Source organism: Pogona vitticeps, chromosome 1 (genome assembly GCF_051106095.1).
Source record: "Pogona vitticeps strain Pit_001003342236 chromosome 1, PviZW2.1, whole genome shotgun sequence".
In the NCBI taxonomy this organism is placed as follows: domain Eukaryota; kingdom Metazoa; phylum Chordata; class Lepidosauria; order Squamata; family Agamidae; genus Pogona; species Pogona vitticeps.
In genome coordinates, this window is record NC_135783.1 from 39,930,361 (window position 1) to 39,946,912 (window position 16,552).

Here is a 16,552-nt window from a genome sequence, read left to right on the forward strand (position 1 = left end):
TCTCTTTTCATAAAATAAAACCGTTAAAACTATTTGCCCAAACGTCCTTAAATTTCGCACAAAGCAAGACCAGACAATCTAATATTGATCTGGCAAATTTGGTCCTGATCCAAAACCTGATTTGAAAATTACAAATTTTTGTTCAGGGCTATGATATGCTGCACCAGTTGGTCATGCAGTACCCATATACATGTTTCTAGGAAATTTTTTCTTATCTTTTGACCTGATCTAGTTTTTCCTTTTGTTCTGCTTTTCCAGCACTGGTTGAAATGTATCACATTGGCAACTCATGCTATGCAATGATTTTTGCACAACTGGTTCTTTGCTCAGTGCTTGAAAACTTCGTCATTTTGGTCAGAGCTCCTAAGAGCCCATATTTCTTTCTTTATTCATATCAGAGCGTTGCACAATTTAAAATTATGGATGTAGATAAAATATAGGTAAGAATTAAAAGGAAGTTAAAATGTTAGAAATTTGTGGCCATTTGGGTCAGTTTACTCAAGTTTACAGTGCAACACTTCTTGAATGCCAGCTGTATGCCATTGCCCAGGGGGACATCTGAGTGAACTTGCAATGCTTAGTTTTCCACTCTTCGAGGAGACTCCTTCTATGCTCCTTCCAAAAGCCCATAGTTAGCATATACACTGGTCATATTGGCTGCAGGATTCTGGGAGCTGTAATCTAAGAAGCCACTGTTTCCAACTTCCAATGCTAATGTGACTAGAAAGTTTGAGCATTAAGAAATGGATTAAATTAAGCAAAGCCCCCAGTGTTCCCTGTCCTTGGTGAACAAGCTGACATCACAAGATCACAATAGCTATTCAGGAGATGAATTTGCATGAAAGCAAGCCAGACAATGACCCATCTATTTTTATTTCTCTAGTAGCATAATGCCAGAGATCTATAGAAAAAGCAAGGAGTGAGGTGTGTGAATGCCAAACAAGGGATCAAAAACTTGGCCTGATCCTTATTCAATGCCATGTGCTTAATTAGAACATAAACATCATCAAATTGTAACATCACCATCTATAATTGGCCCATCAGAGTGAAACACTAATTGCCACATTAGTGGCCAGATTGCTTTTAGGCGGGATCACTGTTCAAAATGCAAAAACCCTCAGGTTAATAAGAGGGAGCATTATTTTAAATGTGCAGTGTCCAAAGAGAAAGCATGATGCCTGTTATGATGAATGACTATGACAAAGTACTTTGTTATTTTTCAGCATGTGATGTGGAAATCTAGGCCAATTTTCATGGCTGAGAAGCACCAATCTGTTGAGTCCAATGTGCATTATAGCTGGCAAAGCAGCAGAGTGGACACTTCCCAATTCTGTTCAGATTGATCTTGAGCCTTCAGCGACAGAATGTGCAACAGTAATGCACCTCATCACACAGGAAACATTCATCTAGGTAGACAACGAAAAGAGCAGACAATCACATAATTGGAGTCAATGTGCACTGAACTTGCTATGGGGCCAGTTTTTGATCATATGAGGTATTCAAGAAGCTTGGAAAAGAGGCGTCTTTGGACTACAGCTCTCAGAACCCACGAGATGGCATGGTCACTGGTCATGGACTAGCTGTAGAGATCAGTGAGATGCAGTCAAGAGAAGTAATATTTTCTAAGGTGTGAGCAAAGCATGAGTTATAATTATCTTAGAACTGAAGAGCTGGAAGGAACCCTGCGAATCATTAAGTTCAGCCCCTGCCAAGGAAGCATAGTGGAGCATTAAACTCCCAACCTCTGGCTCCACAGCCAGATACCTAAACCATTGAGCTATCCAGCAGTTGCATTAGAGGATGCCAAGAATAGAGGTTTTTACTATTGTTTGAAAAACAAAACATAAGACATTCCTGAGAGTCATCATTAAAACACACACAAATTTTTTTCTCAGCTGTGGCCGTTCCTGAGCATGGTACAGCACACTTATGAAACATGTCCTTTGCTCTTACAAGGAGAAGCAAAGTTCTGCACTCAGGAATGCTTTGGTGAGGCCAAAATCTGTCATCCAGCTTTGATGCAAGGTCTCACAGGTCTCACAGTAAAAAAACACAGGAGAGAATAGTGTATTGATGTCCCAGGGTCCTTATAACACATAAGCCTTTCTACTTATCCACCGTCTTTCAATCATTAGAAAAGGTATTTCCATTACAATCAAGAAAAGAACAGCTGTATGTTTGGTGTCTGATGAACTGGATTTTAGTCCATGAATCTTGATGTTTTCACTACAACACTAACATGGTGCTGCCTCTGTAGCAACATTAAATTGCATCTTTAAAAGGAATACCTGGATTTTAAAAATTCATTTTCAATGAACATGAAGAACAATGGATTAGAAGAACAAACAGCCATTAAGAGTTAATCTTAAGGTAATGACCAAACTTTCTACTTCTTGCATTTCAATTTCATCCACTTAAGCATGATACTTACATTCTACCTCTTAAAATGGGCTGCAGTCCATGAAACCTTTCGTCAAATTGAATTTTGTCAGCCTCTATGATGCCACAACAACATTATTAGTTGTTCTTACTGCAACAGATTAAGATGGTTACTCTTGCCCTCATTAGATGGGTGAAATGTTTGTCCCTGTTCCATTAGAGTTCTGGAATCAATGAACCAATTTAATTCTAAGCAATTGAAGGACCATCAGTAGTGACTAGCTGGATTGGATTTGGTCACTTTTTGACAGAGTTTGGAACGTTTAAATTTTGTATTACAGTGTTAGAGTGTGACGACACAGTAAGAAAATGTGGAATGATCCAATGTGAATTCACACCTGGGGAGTCAGGTTTCCCTGGGTGAATTCACTATAGCTGACCACACAGGACTCAGCAAAGAGAGGAAGGGAAATTAGCAGTCAGCCCTTGTTTGTACCTTATGAAAGCAGCTCTGTTATAGCCATCCAGATTTACAGGAGGCACAGCTACAGTACAGCTACCTTAACAAGCTGGTAATAGAAGAAAGGAAACCAAGGATTACTAGCATTGGGGGAGGGAGAACCAAGCTGCAAACAAGGGCTAGCTGCTCATTTTCTCTTCTCTAACTTCTATCTGGTTGGCTAAAGCAAATGGAATTCCATCAGCTGGTCTTGTAAAAAAGGAAAAGGTTCCCCTTGACATTTTTAATCCAGTCGTGTCCGACTCTAGGGGGCGGAGCTCATCCCATTTTCAAGCCGTAGAGCCAGCGCTTGTCCGAAGACAGTTTCCATTGCCACGTGGCCAGTGTGACTAGGGAACGCCCTTTTACCTTCCCACCCAGGTGGTACCTATTTATCTACTCGCATTTGCATGGTTTCAAACTGCTAGGTTGGTGAGGAGCTGGGACAAAGTGATGGGAGCTCACTCCGTTGCGTGGATTTGATCTTACAACTGCTGGTCTTCTGACCCTTCAGCACAGGCTTCTGCGGTTAGGCCACAGCACCACCACATCCCCTTATTTACAAGACCCAAGCCGGTCTTGTAAATAAGGGGGAAATGGTCAATTTCTTTTTCTCTTTCTTTCCTAGGTGTCCTAGCACTGTTATCAAGCCTTGAAATAAACAAATTAATGGTTTGGATATAAGGAATGCTCTGTTGAGGGAAACTGATACCCCCATGAGTGCCTCTTTGTTTTCTTTCTACCCACCTTGGACTAGGAAGCTGAGAGAGCCAGCTTTTAGTCACCCATTTAGCTGTGAAGTTGCAGTAGCTCAAGCAATCACACCACCCAAACAGATGCAAAAGCATTTGAGGGGGGGAGTAGAAACCCGAATTGTGGAGGAAAGTGGTGGTATGGATGAGAAAGGGGAAATTGCATTGACTCGTACGTATGTCATGTAAACAAAAATAATATGAATGTGACAGTTTTAATCCTGGAGCGTTGCCCATATGATTTGTCAATGTATGTAATCATCCCTTGGAAGAATTCTAGGTGCTGCAGCTAGAAGAAGCTCCATTTCCAAGTTCTGCCATTTGACTTGTAATGCCTGAATTGTTTGCTTTATTGAGAATGCCTGCTTAAAGTTAAGAATCAGGTCTGACAGTTACAAATTCTTTCTCTCTATTAAAGTTTTATTCATTTTCAATAAGGGTGAGGGTTGAGGTGTGGGTACATGGGAATAGGGAAGGAATGGATAAGGGGTGGGGAAGGAGTAAAATTCCAGAGAGCGAAAGAGTATTCACATCCACTTACTTAGTTGTATTAAAAGGAAAATCACATAAGTAAACAATCTAACAGTTTTTCCAGATAGTTCCAAATTCTTTATTTGCACCCTGGACTGTTTGTTTGGTCAATTCTGCCTCTTTCTTGAGAATTCTGTTATAGGGAATGAGATTATGGACAGCTGAGTCTTCACTGAAATTTCTTGAAATGTTTATAACAACATTCTTAGTCACAATTTGTGCACAACAGAACATTCAATTGAACATTTCACTACAGAAAAGCAGTAGTTCAGGATAAATATAAACAAAGTTAGGAAAAAAAAATAAAACAAGACCAAGAGTCGACTCTGAGCAAAACATCTAACCATCAGGGCTGGCTTTCCACCTTCCTTCCTTTCTCTTCCTGCCTCTTCAATATTTCTACTCAGTGTCAATGCCTGAAATCTCACTGACCCATGGAAGTTGATTTAATTAAAGATATCAAAATACTTATTTTGTACGTCTCATTCTTGGGGACCAACACAGTGAAAACTTGTTCTTTCAATCAACTTGTTAAATAGAAAGTAATTAATTCTTTCTTGCTGCACTGCATTCTCTTTTCTAACTTGATCCCTTAGTTAGACAATAATAATTATTAATTGCACTGGAGTCTAAAGAACGCTGTACAGTACTTCCATTTCCCATCTACTTGGCATAGATGTGGTTTCTTTTTAACAAACTTATATAGCTTGTAGTATATTGCACCCAGAATCTGATTCATGGCTTTCTCATTATGTGAGCAGGGCTAAACTGTAAAATCACAAAAAATCCTAATTTGCCTCTTTAGAAGGACCTACTAGCTTTTCTTTAAATCATTGCAGAACATTGTTTTATTTCATTTCTTTGACTTTACTATTCCCAGTGAAAAAGGCAATCAGTTCATTAACTAATTAATGAAACACAGAAACATTTTTTGAACTTCAAATCCCATAATCCCACAGCCAGCAGCTTGTAATTAATACCAAGTAGATTGTGTAAGTCTAGATCTATCATTTTGGCCTCCAAATGTATTCTTTGTAGCATTCTCTTAGTTAGAAGTTACTATAATAAGATCCTAATTGTCCATATCACTTAAGATCATTATTCATTCCTTAAGCAAAGACATTATAACCAAAGAAATAATTCAGCAGCCCTTATTTCCCCTAGCTGCAGGGAGATTCTTTGCTGAAAGTTGTCTCCCTCTTTATTTATTAATGGACCTACTTTCCCTCTCTTGTATCTTTGTTTCTCATGGAGAATTAAATCCCCTGATATTCCTTTCAAACTTAGTAAGAAACTGGTGTCTTTGATTTCTATGTAAGCATCATCATCATCATCATCATCATCATCATCATCATCGTCATCGTCATCATAGTCATCACCATTATCTTGGCTTCTCCTCTGACTTTTCTGATCTTGAAAGACTGCATCTGAGCAGAGAGAGGTGGTTATCAGAAAGGATGGGTGCAGTTGGCACTCTTTTCAAATGTTCTTCTACCTGTATGTTGTTCACAAGACAAACACACTGTATCAGCCACAGCCAATTCTCCACTGTAACAGGGATCATAACTGTGTAAAACAAAACAAAACAAGAACAGATGAAAAGCAATTCAAATGCTGCTTCTGATGCATAAAGTCTTAGACAGCATTGGTCCAAGTTATTTGGAGGGCTGTCAAGCCAGCCTGTGTGGCTTTGGGCAAGCTACAGAATCCCAGTGTAACCCCAGAGAAAGGAAATAGTAAACCACTTCTGAGTATTCTCTACTTGAAAAAAACTGAAAGGGGTCTCCATAAGTCAGAAGTGACTTGATGGGACATACAGTGGACCCTCGATTTACAGACGGCTCGACTTACAGACTTTTCGAGTTACAGACTTCTCTGGCTGCAAAATTTAGATTCGACTTGCAGGCAGAGAATCGACTTACAGACCAGAAAAAAACCAAAATGGAATAAAAATAGAATAAAAACCACTGGTTATGGGATTAATCAGTTTTCAGTGCATTGTAGGTCAATGGAGATTTGATTTACAGACTTTTCGACTTGCAACCACCATTTCAATACGGATTAATTCCTTAAGTAGAGGGTCCACTGTATTATTTGTCTTCTTCTATATAATTGTCTTCAAATTTGTGATTTTCGTGGAAAACCATCTTTTGGTCCTGCTACCCCTACAGATACCCTGGGTGGCTGCCTGCAGACTGAAGAACCTCCAGAAAAGCCTTTTTAATCTGTCCCCTTCCCTGTTATCTTTCTCTTGAGGGACAAATACCTTTTTGTTCAGACAGATTTTAAGCAACTGACTGGCTCTTGTGAATGAGGCCTTAAATGTGTTGGTACTATGCTTTAAAAATGTTCCCTTTTTGAAACTAATAAAACACTAATTTAGCATTACAACGTTCTTTTTGTTTTATGTTTGGTTGCCTTTATCTCTTTTTACCATTACTTGTTTTAATCTTGTGAGCCACTTACATATTATTAGTCATTAGTCTTGATATATTTCTCTTCTAAAAAGAAAAAAAAAGGATTTGATTGCTTAGAGCTATTAATCATAGAATGAGAAGGGCAGAAGTATTCCTTCCTTCATCAGAGAGTGTATTCCCATGTTTTGTGTATGGAATTAAAAAGGGAATTTCCAGTCTGTGAAGTATGCAGTATGTGTGCATGCGCACATGTGCATGCGCGCACGCGCGCGCGCACACACACACACACTGTGTTGCTCACTGAAATATAGGCTGGAATCCTGTTGGTATTTGCACAAAGTTTTCATAAACTTCTGTGATTAATAGATGAGCCGCTAGGCTGCATCTCAGTTGCTCGATTGGATGTGTGACCAAGATGATCATAGTACCTCATCAAGTGGCCATAATTAGTTACACAGACCTTAATCGCCAACCAGATTCTCATCATAATTACGTTAACTTACTTTGATAGACTGCATCAATGCAGTATGACATTATCACTTTCCCACATGACTTATGATTGACTAAGATTATACTGTGAAGATGCATGAACGTTGTTTGTTTGTCTTGCTAGCTTGCTTAAAATGGAGCTCAAACACCAACAGAGAAAAGAAGATAAATATGAAGATACATAAAAAAATAGAACATGGCCTTTTCAAGATCCTTTCATTTTTTAAAAAAGAAATGATTTAAAATTTGCAGCTAGCTTCTATTTCTTATTTTCGGCAATCTTTTCAGACTGATACACCCAGCAATTTCAAACCGAAATCATACTGTATACAAATATGTACTGTATATAGAACTCCAATTATTGTACTGCAACTTAGCTTGGTCCCCCCCCCGAAAACCTCTATTATTATATAGTTTCATATAATAATTTGTGTTTCAGGCATGAATTGTAGTCTAGATGGTAGGATTGTTAAGGGGGGGGAGGAGAAGAAAAGGCAAAGTGGCAGCATGGAAAAAAATAAGTATGGAAAAAAAATAAGTATCTGACAGAGCAATCTCTGCTAGCTTTTCCTATGCTTTCCAAATACTGTACAAACTATCAAATACAAATGGAACATTGAATTCCTGCGTTCATTCTTCTTCCTTTGCTGCATATCTGCCATCCATTACTCAGAACAACAACTGAGATGTTCTCTGTGTGATTCTCTGGATATTACATCTAGAAGCAGAGATTAGTGGATAGAAGCTCCACAGTGGTGTTTTAAATAGATGGAAATCTGATTTGAGCAAGCAGCCAAGTATCTTGTAATCAATTCCACAAAGAGAATTCTCAAAATAATTTCTTGCAGTTCCCTACCAATTCATTCCCTCCAATGAATGTCATTTCTGCAGAAGACTTGCTAAAAAGGATACTGCTGAGCCAAACAGTAGCCCAGAAGTACTTGATATAAGAGAGGAAGTGTGAGCAATGAATGCCCATGAAAGCAAACACTAGTCTCCTTCAGTATTGCAGGGTAGAGAATTCAGTGGCTAGTGGGCCATAGCTAAGTCAACTAATTATGGCTCTTTCATTTTGGAAAAGGGCTCTTGGGTCAAAAAGAAAAGGAGAAAATACTTTTTTTTCATTATTTTTACTTTGGTCAACTTATGTTACTGTGGAAAAGGCTTGTGTATTTGTCATTTGTGAGTTGTTTGGGAACTGTGTGCAAGAGGCTTAATCCATTTGGGGTTGCTACATTGGTCCAATAGAAAACTTGACCTTGGCACAAACTAATTTAATTAATTAGGTTAATCTAGTAACTTTTAACTCCCAAAGCATAGAAACATTCATCTGGGAACATAATTTAATTGAATTCAAAACTTGAATAGCTAAGTTATAATCGATCTGATTTACTAAGGCTGTGATCATCAGCAAAGTCATAGGAAGAGTTTGAGCTATGGTTAGGAGAAGGATGTGGGGATGATGACTGGCAGAATAGGAGACATTTTAAAACTTTTTGGCAGTGCACATAATTCTTCAGATAACCACATTTGAATCAGTTTAAAGACCTATTATTTTGAAATACCAGTTTAAATGAAAGTAGTATACAAACTGTAACAACATTAGAAGTCTTTAGTGTGGTCCCCAACAAATCTGATCCCCATGAACACAAGCAGGTTAAAAGGCAGCTGATAAAAATATACATCAGAAAAAGGTCTAACAGTGAGACACGCTTACTAGATCTTAGTAGTAAGTAGTGATAAATAATTCCTTTTTCCAATAAGCAGAGTGTAATGAAGTTACATTAAGACTGGAACCAGGCAAGGAGTAACTTCACACCTTTTCTGCTATAATTATAACTTTAAGTTACTTCTATAGTTACATGGGTTTGGCCTCACTAAAAGGTGGAAGAGGAATATCACATGGTTCAATTCCAAGCTTGTGCTATATCTCATGCTCCAGTGTGGTTGGTGCAGTAGCAACAAGGTGAACAGGAGGAAGTGTTTTGTATCACAAACAAGAATTTGTAGCATTCAGATTTTATAAATAAATACAAAACACAAATAGTAACTATTCAGGTGCTTTTGGAAAATGTGTTTTGTAAATTGTGACTGTCATTTAAATAAACTGTGATTATACTATTTAAGTGGCCAAGAATTATGTAATAACAAATAATTGTGCGCTGCCAAGTTGATTCCAACTCTTGGCAATTGTTTCTAGGGTTTTCTAGGCAGAGAATACTCAAAAGTGGTTTACTATTCCCTTTTTCTAAGGACATCATGGGACTGTGTAGGCTGCCCATGACTACACAGGTTGGCTCTTCTGCAAGAGGCATGGTGATGAACTGAACTCCTGGCCTAGATACCTAAACCACCAAGCTATCCAGCCAGCACCTTGGAACTAGCTCTGACTAATTACTTTTAAAAAGAAATGTTTCAAACCCGAAACCTAACTCCTGACTCAGAGTTACACAGGAACTCCACCATTCTAGTGGAATACAGCGTAACAATCACCCGTCCCATGGCACAACTGTGAGTCATGAGAAATGTTGTTGTTGTTGTTTTGACATATATACACTCTCTGGGTGGTTTACAACATAATTATATAAACAACTTTGCCCCCCCCCCCCAGCTAGCTGGGTACTAATTTTACCAACCTCAAAAGGCTGGAAGACTGAGTCAATCTTGGCTTGGCTACCTGAATCCGTCCGGACTGAACTTAAATCATGACGAGCCCTTTAACCACTGCACCATGGGGCTCGTTTAATAACAGTTAAAGAAGAAAATGCTTTGGGCTGTGTACATAATGTTTCCATCACAGTACCATTTCCATAATTTTGGCAGATGTGGGTTTACTCATTGCCTATTTTAACTTGATGACACATAACAACAAAATATTTGAATTATCTTTCTACTAAGCAGGAAAGAAGTAATAAAAGTAGCCCACTGTGCAGAACGCCAAGACCAGGGCTTAGAACACTGTGTTTTAAAAGGAGTTTGCTGTGTTTGCTGCCACCTTTGCTCATACAACTGATTTGTTGTATTGTGCATTATTAACATCTTGCCTCATTTTTACCAAAATGCCAGAAAAATACAGGAAAATGTTCTCTGGTTTCTTCTAGTGGTCTGTTTTGATATTAGAAACTTGGCATCTAGAAGGAAATAGAATTATTATTTAAATTATAATATAATATAAATGCAATTTTTATTTTGAAAATATGCTAGATAGCTCAGTGGTTTAAGTATCTTTAAGTCAGAGGTTGGGAGTTTGAATCCCCACTGTACCTCCTTAATAGGACTCGGTGATGTATAACGCCCCTTCCAGCTCTGCAGATGGTGATGGTGATGATAACTATAATTATGATGATAACAAGGGAAAGTACAAAATCAAATAATTCTTTGCTACTTGAGATTGATGAGTAAAGAGCACAAAATATGAAAAACTGCTGTTAAATGTCTCTAAAATCCCTTTAAATGACTTTTAAGAGTAATTTTTGGAATTAGTTCAGTTTTACTTGTTATACCTAAAAAGAAAATGCATAGCTACTACTTAAACTGCTCACTACATCATAGAATCATAGAAAAGTGAAGCTGGAAGGGGTCTACAAGGCCATCAAGTCCAACCCCCTGCTCAGTGCAGGAATACAATCAAAGTATATCTGCCAGGTGATTATCTAAGTTTTTCTTGAATGCCTCCAGTGTTGGAGCACTTACCAACTCCCCAAACGGGTTCCACTGTTGTACTGCTCTAACAGTTAGAAGGTTTTTCCTGATATTCAACTAAAATCTGGCTTCCGTTAACTTCAGCCCATTGTTGTGTGTCCTGCACTCTGGGATGATTGAGAAAAGATCGTGCTGTTCCTCTGTATGACAGAAAAGTGCTATCATATCACTCCCTCAGTTGTCTTTTCTCAAGGCTAAACATGCCCAATTCTTTCAGCCTTTCCTCATAAGGCTTGGTTTCTAGCCCTCTGATAAACCTTGTTGCCCTCCTCTGAACTTGTTCCAATTTGTTAGCATCCTTCTTGAAGTGTGGTGTCCAGAATGGGACACAAAACTCAAGGTGATGCCTAACTAGTGCTGAACAGAGGAGGACTAGCACCTCACGGAATTTGGAAACTATACTTCTATTAATGCAGCCTAAAATAGCATTTGCCTTTTTTGTAGCCACATCACACTTTTGGCTCATATTTAGCTTGTGCTCTAGAACAGTTTCAAGATCCTTCTCACTCATATTTTTTCTGAGCCAGGTATCCCCCATCTTGTAATTGTGTAATTGGTTTCTTTTTCCGAGCTGCAGTACTTTGCACTTACAGTATTCCTGTCAAATTTCACTCTGTTGCTTTTGGCCCAGTACTCCATCCTATCAAGGTCATTTTGAATTTTGTTTCTGTCTTTAAGGGTATTAGCTATTCCAATTTGGTATAATCTGCAAATTCGACAAGCATTCCCTGCACTCCCTTATCCAAGTCATTAATGAAAATATTGAAGAACACCGGGCCCAGGACTGAGCCTTTGGGTACCCCACTAGTTACCTCCTCCCAGTTGGAGAAGGACCCATTAATCAGCACTCTCTGAGTACAATTCTGTAGCCAATTGTGTAACCACGTGACACTTACTTGATCAATCCAGCCCACACCTAGTTAATCAGGATATCATGGGACACTTTGTCAAAAGCTTTGCTTAAGTCAAAATATACTATGTCTACAGCATTCCCACTGTCTGTCAGGGAGGTGACCTGATCAAAAAATGTGATCAAATTAGTTTGGCAGGATTTGTTCTTGACAAATCTGTGCTGGCTTCTAGTTATTACTGCACTGTTTTCTAGGTCCTTGCACAGTGACTGCTTTACGATCTGTTCCAGAATTTTGTCTGGGATTGATATCAGGCTGACTGGCCTGTAGTTCCCAGGTTCCTCTTTTTTTACCCTTTTTGAAGACATGAACAACATTGGCCCTCCTCCAATCCTCTGGCACCTCACCCGTTTCCCATGATTTCAAGGAAATAATGGATAGCAGTTCTGAGAGTTCTTCAGCCAGTTCCTTCAGTACTCAGTATTATTGTGATAAAATTACTGTACTTTATTATATTGTTATTATAGCTATTTTGATTGTTTATTTATTGCCTTATTGATTGATAATTACTTACTGTATGTTGTTATCATTGTTATAATGTTATGGTTGTGTTTTAACTATTTTTGACTATTGGAATGTGCTCTGGTATAGAGCACAATATATATATCTTCTTACTACTACTGCTGCTGCTGCTGCTGCTGCTACTACTACTACTACTACTACTACTACTACTACTACTACTACTACTACTACTACTAATACTACTACTACTACTACTACTACTACTACTACTACTACTAATACTAATAATAATAATAATAATAATAATAATAATAATAATAATAATAATAATAATAATAATAATAATAATAATAATAATAATAATAATAATAATAATAATACTCTTGGATGCAGTTCGTCCGGTCCTGGAGGTTTGAATTCATTCAAGGTGATAAGGTATTCCTGGATTTATCAATCTCCAACTGCAATCCTGTCCCCCCCAACTTGCACTTCCAATTTGTTTAGAAGTTCATAGTCCGTCTTATGGGAAAAGACTCAACTAAAATAGGAATTGAGCACCTCTGCCTTTTCTTTGTCCTCTGTTACCATTTTTTCCATCTCCATTGCGGAGCTATGCCACTATGTCTTTTGTTTGTATTTTGCTACTCACATACCTGGAGAATGCTTATTTTATTACTTTTAGTGTCTCTAGCTAACCTCAGCTCATTTTCAGCTTTTATCCTCCTAATGCCATCCCTGCATTTTTTTGCTACTTGTCTGTACTCATCCTTGGTAGCCTAGCCTTCTTTCTACTTTGTGTACATGTCTTTTTTTGGTTTTTAGGTCCTCCCTTAGGTCCTTTGGTTTTTAGGTCCTCCTACTATCAAAGTAACTAGTTCAGTGTAACTGCTTTACTTGTAAATATTTACTTTCAAGCTTTGCTCAAGACATAACATATTTGATATAGTTACCCTAATAGGTCTTTCAAGTGACTCTCCATGGCCAAGCAGGGATTTGAATCCAGGTTTCCTGAGTGTTAATCCATCACTCTATCCACTACACCACACTGGGTAACACTCTTAGAGATACATAAGTTAAGGTGCACAATCTTGCCAAAATAATGTATTCATGTTGAACTGGGCAGACAGTTAATAATAATCATGTATCTTCAAGTCAATTCGAACTTACGGTTACTCTTTTCAGGTACAGAATATTCAGAAGTGGTTTACCATTCCCTTCCTCTGGGGGCTACAAGGAACAAGGCCACACAGACTGGCTCTACTCACAAGAAAAACAACTCACAACCTCTGGTTCCACAGCCAGATACCTAAACCACTGAGCTACCCAGACAGCTAGTTTCATGTTATTTGGCAATAAAAAAAAGGTTTCAATACACATCCCAACATACTGGCTGTAATTACCTTCTAATCAGTGCAATTAAAGTGTGGTGATGGAAAAACACAATGAGGTGTGTTTGTATGCTTGTATACTTGTATACTTATGGCTAATTTCCTCAAATAATATAGCAATGTACACAACAGAATGTCCTTGGAATTACTGTGTGGATAGCATACCTGCACTGAAAAAAGGCACATATTTGAGTGACTACATACACTAAGGGACATTAATTGATTTCAGTCAGCAGGAACAGCAGCACAAGGTGATTAGTCCTCATCCACAGGGTAATTGTACTGTTTACGCTTATTCTGACTCTGAACCATTAAAGATAATGGGACCTGTGCTATTGTCTTCAATTAACGTAATGAAACCCCTTTAGGGAATAATTTACTCACACATGTACTTGTGCAATTCCAATGACTTCACAAACAGGTGAAGCCATTGATCATCTATATTATGAATTAAGCCCCACCCCACCCCTGAAACTGAAGTATTAGTTGTCAGGAAATATGGGCTGTTCTGTGAGTCAAGAGCAGTCATTGTGGCCCCTCTAGAGGTGAGTCTTGCAGTAGCCAGAGGAGGCCCTGCTGTTTCATGGGAAAACTTCACAGGGAATGAGAATTCAGCCCGCTTATGAGACTTGAGATTATTGCCTCATATCTCCAAGCCTCCATTTTGAGCCTTATTTCAAGCATTTTGAGGAGACCCAGAAGGAATTTTTAAAAAGTGCTCTCTGGGTTTGTTAAAATTGAGCATGTCTTCCACATTCCCTAGGATAACTTTTTAGACTCCTAGTTATATTTTGGGTAGAATTTTAATAGCATGATTGGGCCAAGTCCAAAAGTGGCTATGGAAGATCCAAAGAACCAGAAGGAAATCATAGGGCCCATGACAGGCCAACAATTTGGGAGCAGCCAGATGAATGTCAAAGGGAGGAAGGGTAGATGACATGGTCTGAGAAAAGCTAATGTTCTGGATGCAGGACAGATGCAGTAACATGAGGCAGGTCTGGGTAAGGTACTGGAAACTGTACAGCCACCTGAGCAATGTGTTGGGAAGATTGGAAAGTAAAGCCTAGGGGCTATTCTTCATCCATTTCCTTTCTGGCAAGCTGCCATTGTGGTGCAAGGGCTAAGCAACTTGCGGCAGATACCTTTATCTGAGCCTTGCAGTACCAAAACAGTTAGCCAATGACTTCTTTTCTTGCCTTGTTAGCCAACTGAACTGATTAGGAAAACCATAATGGTAAGACAGACACAGGAAACACAGAAAATTTAATCTAGGTTTTGCTAAATTTCTGTCCTGGAAATCAGACTATGATGAGAATGCATTTCACAGAAGCGTAGAATTGCCATAAAGTCCAAACCTTTACTGAAGCAGGAAATCCACAGCTAAAGCACCCCTCACAAATAGTAATCTACCCTCTACTTAGAAGCCTACAGTAAAGGAAAGTCCGCCATCTTCTGATATAGTCCATCCCATTATCACATAACTCCTACTAAAATATTTAGTTGAACTCTCCACCACACCCTACCTTTTTTTGTTTGTAATGTTAATCCATGAGTTTCGGTTATATCCTTTAGAGCAAGGGTCTCCAAACTGTGGCCCGTGGGCCACATCCAGCCTGCCTTACCTTTTTATTCAGCCTGAGCAAAGAAAGAGGATGGATGGGGACCCAAGCGATCCCCCACCCCTGCTGTCTTTGCAAAGACAGTGGGGGTAGGGGATCACTTGGGTCCCCCTTCCCTCATGTTCCTATGCAGTGAAGCCTGATATAAGTGATCCCCACTGCCACTGTCTTTGCAAAGACAGTGGGGGCGGGGGATTGCTTGGGTCCCCTTTCCCCCCTTTAGCCTTCAAAAATTTGTAAAATATATGATGTGCTTCTCATACTGCAAAGTTTGGTGACCCCTGCTCTAGAGGAGCAAGAAACAAGGTTGTTCCAGTTTCCACATGGAATCTCTTCAAATACAGTGGTGCCTTGACTTACAAACTTAGTTGGTTCTGGAACTCCGGTCATAACTCAAAATGCTCATACATCGAAGCACCATTTCCCATAAGAATGCCTTGAAATGCAATTAATCCATTCCAGCCAAAGAAAAAAATCACCAACCCCCTCCCCCACCAACACTGCAAGACCCATCGGAAACACGATTAATTCATTCTGGCCAAAGGGAAAAAGAAAAGAAAAGCAAACAAACCATGCAGGACCCTTCGGAAATGCAAAAAAAAACAAAAAACAAAAACAAAGCAGAAAGCAAACAAGCCATGCAAGACCCTTCAGAAATGAAAAAAGCAAAGCAGAAAGCAAACAAGCCATGCAAGATCCTTTGGAAATGGAAAAAAAACAGCAACAAAAAGCAAACAAACCCCCTAAGACCCATCGGAAATGGGGGAAAAACCCAAAAAGCAAATGGGGGGAACCAAAAAGCAAACAACCCCCCAAGATCCATCGGAAATCAGAAAAAACACCCAAAAAGCAAACAACCCCCCAAGACCCATTGGAAATAGGGAAAAAACAAAAAAACAAACAAACCCTGTGTTACATACAGCACTGATGGTACCTGTCTGTCATGGGTTTGGAGGGAAAGTTCCATCCTATGGGGAGTGGAAGGCGGGACATCAGGGGGAGGAGCTGTACTGTATATATATTTGGAGCTTGTGTGGAGAAGTGAGAGTGGAAGTCTGTGTGCCAGACTGAGTACAACTGTGTGTCAGTTAGTACATACCTGATAGGTTCAGGTTTCTATATAGGTAGCCAGAACTGATAGGTTCAGGGTCTGTGCTTTACTTTAAAGTGTTCTGTGTGAACCAATTTGTTATATGTATATGGTTGGGACTATGCCACGTTACATTATCCTATTTACCTGATCTTTTTATTTACCCTGTTTGTTATTTCAATAAACCTTATTCCTTTGTTTATTCAAATCCATTCCTGGTCTGTGTGACTCCTTATAGGGAATGGTTGGTGGCAGCATAATTAGAGTGTGGCATACTCCAGTAGGTCTGGGGTTGTCACATTGATTGGTGTCC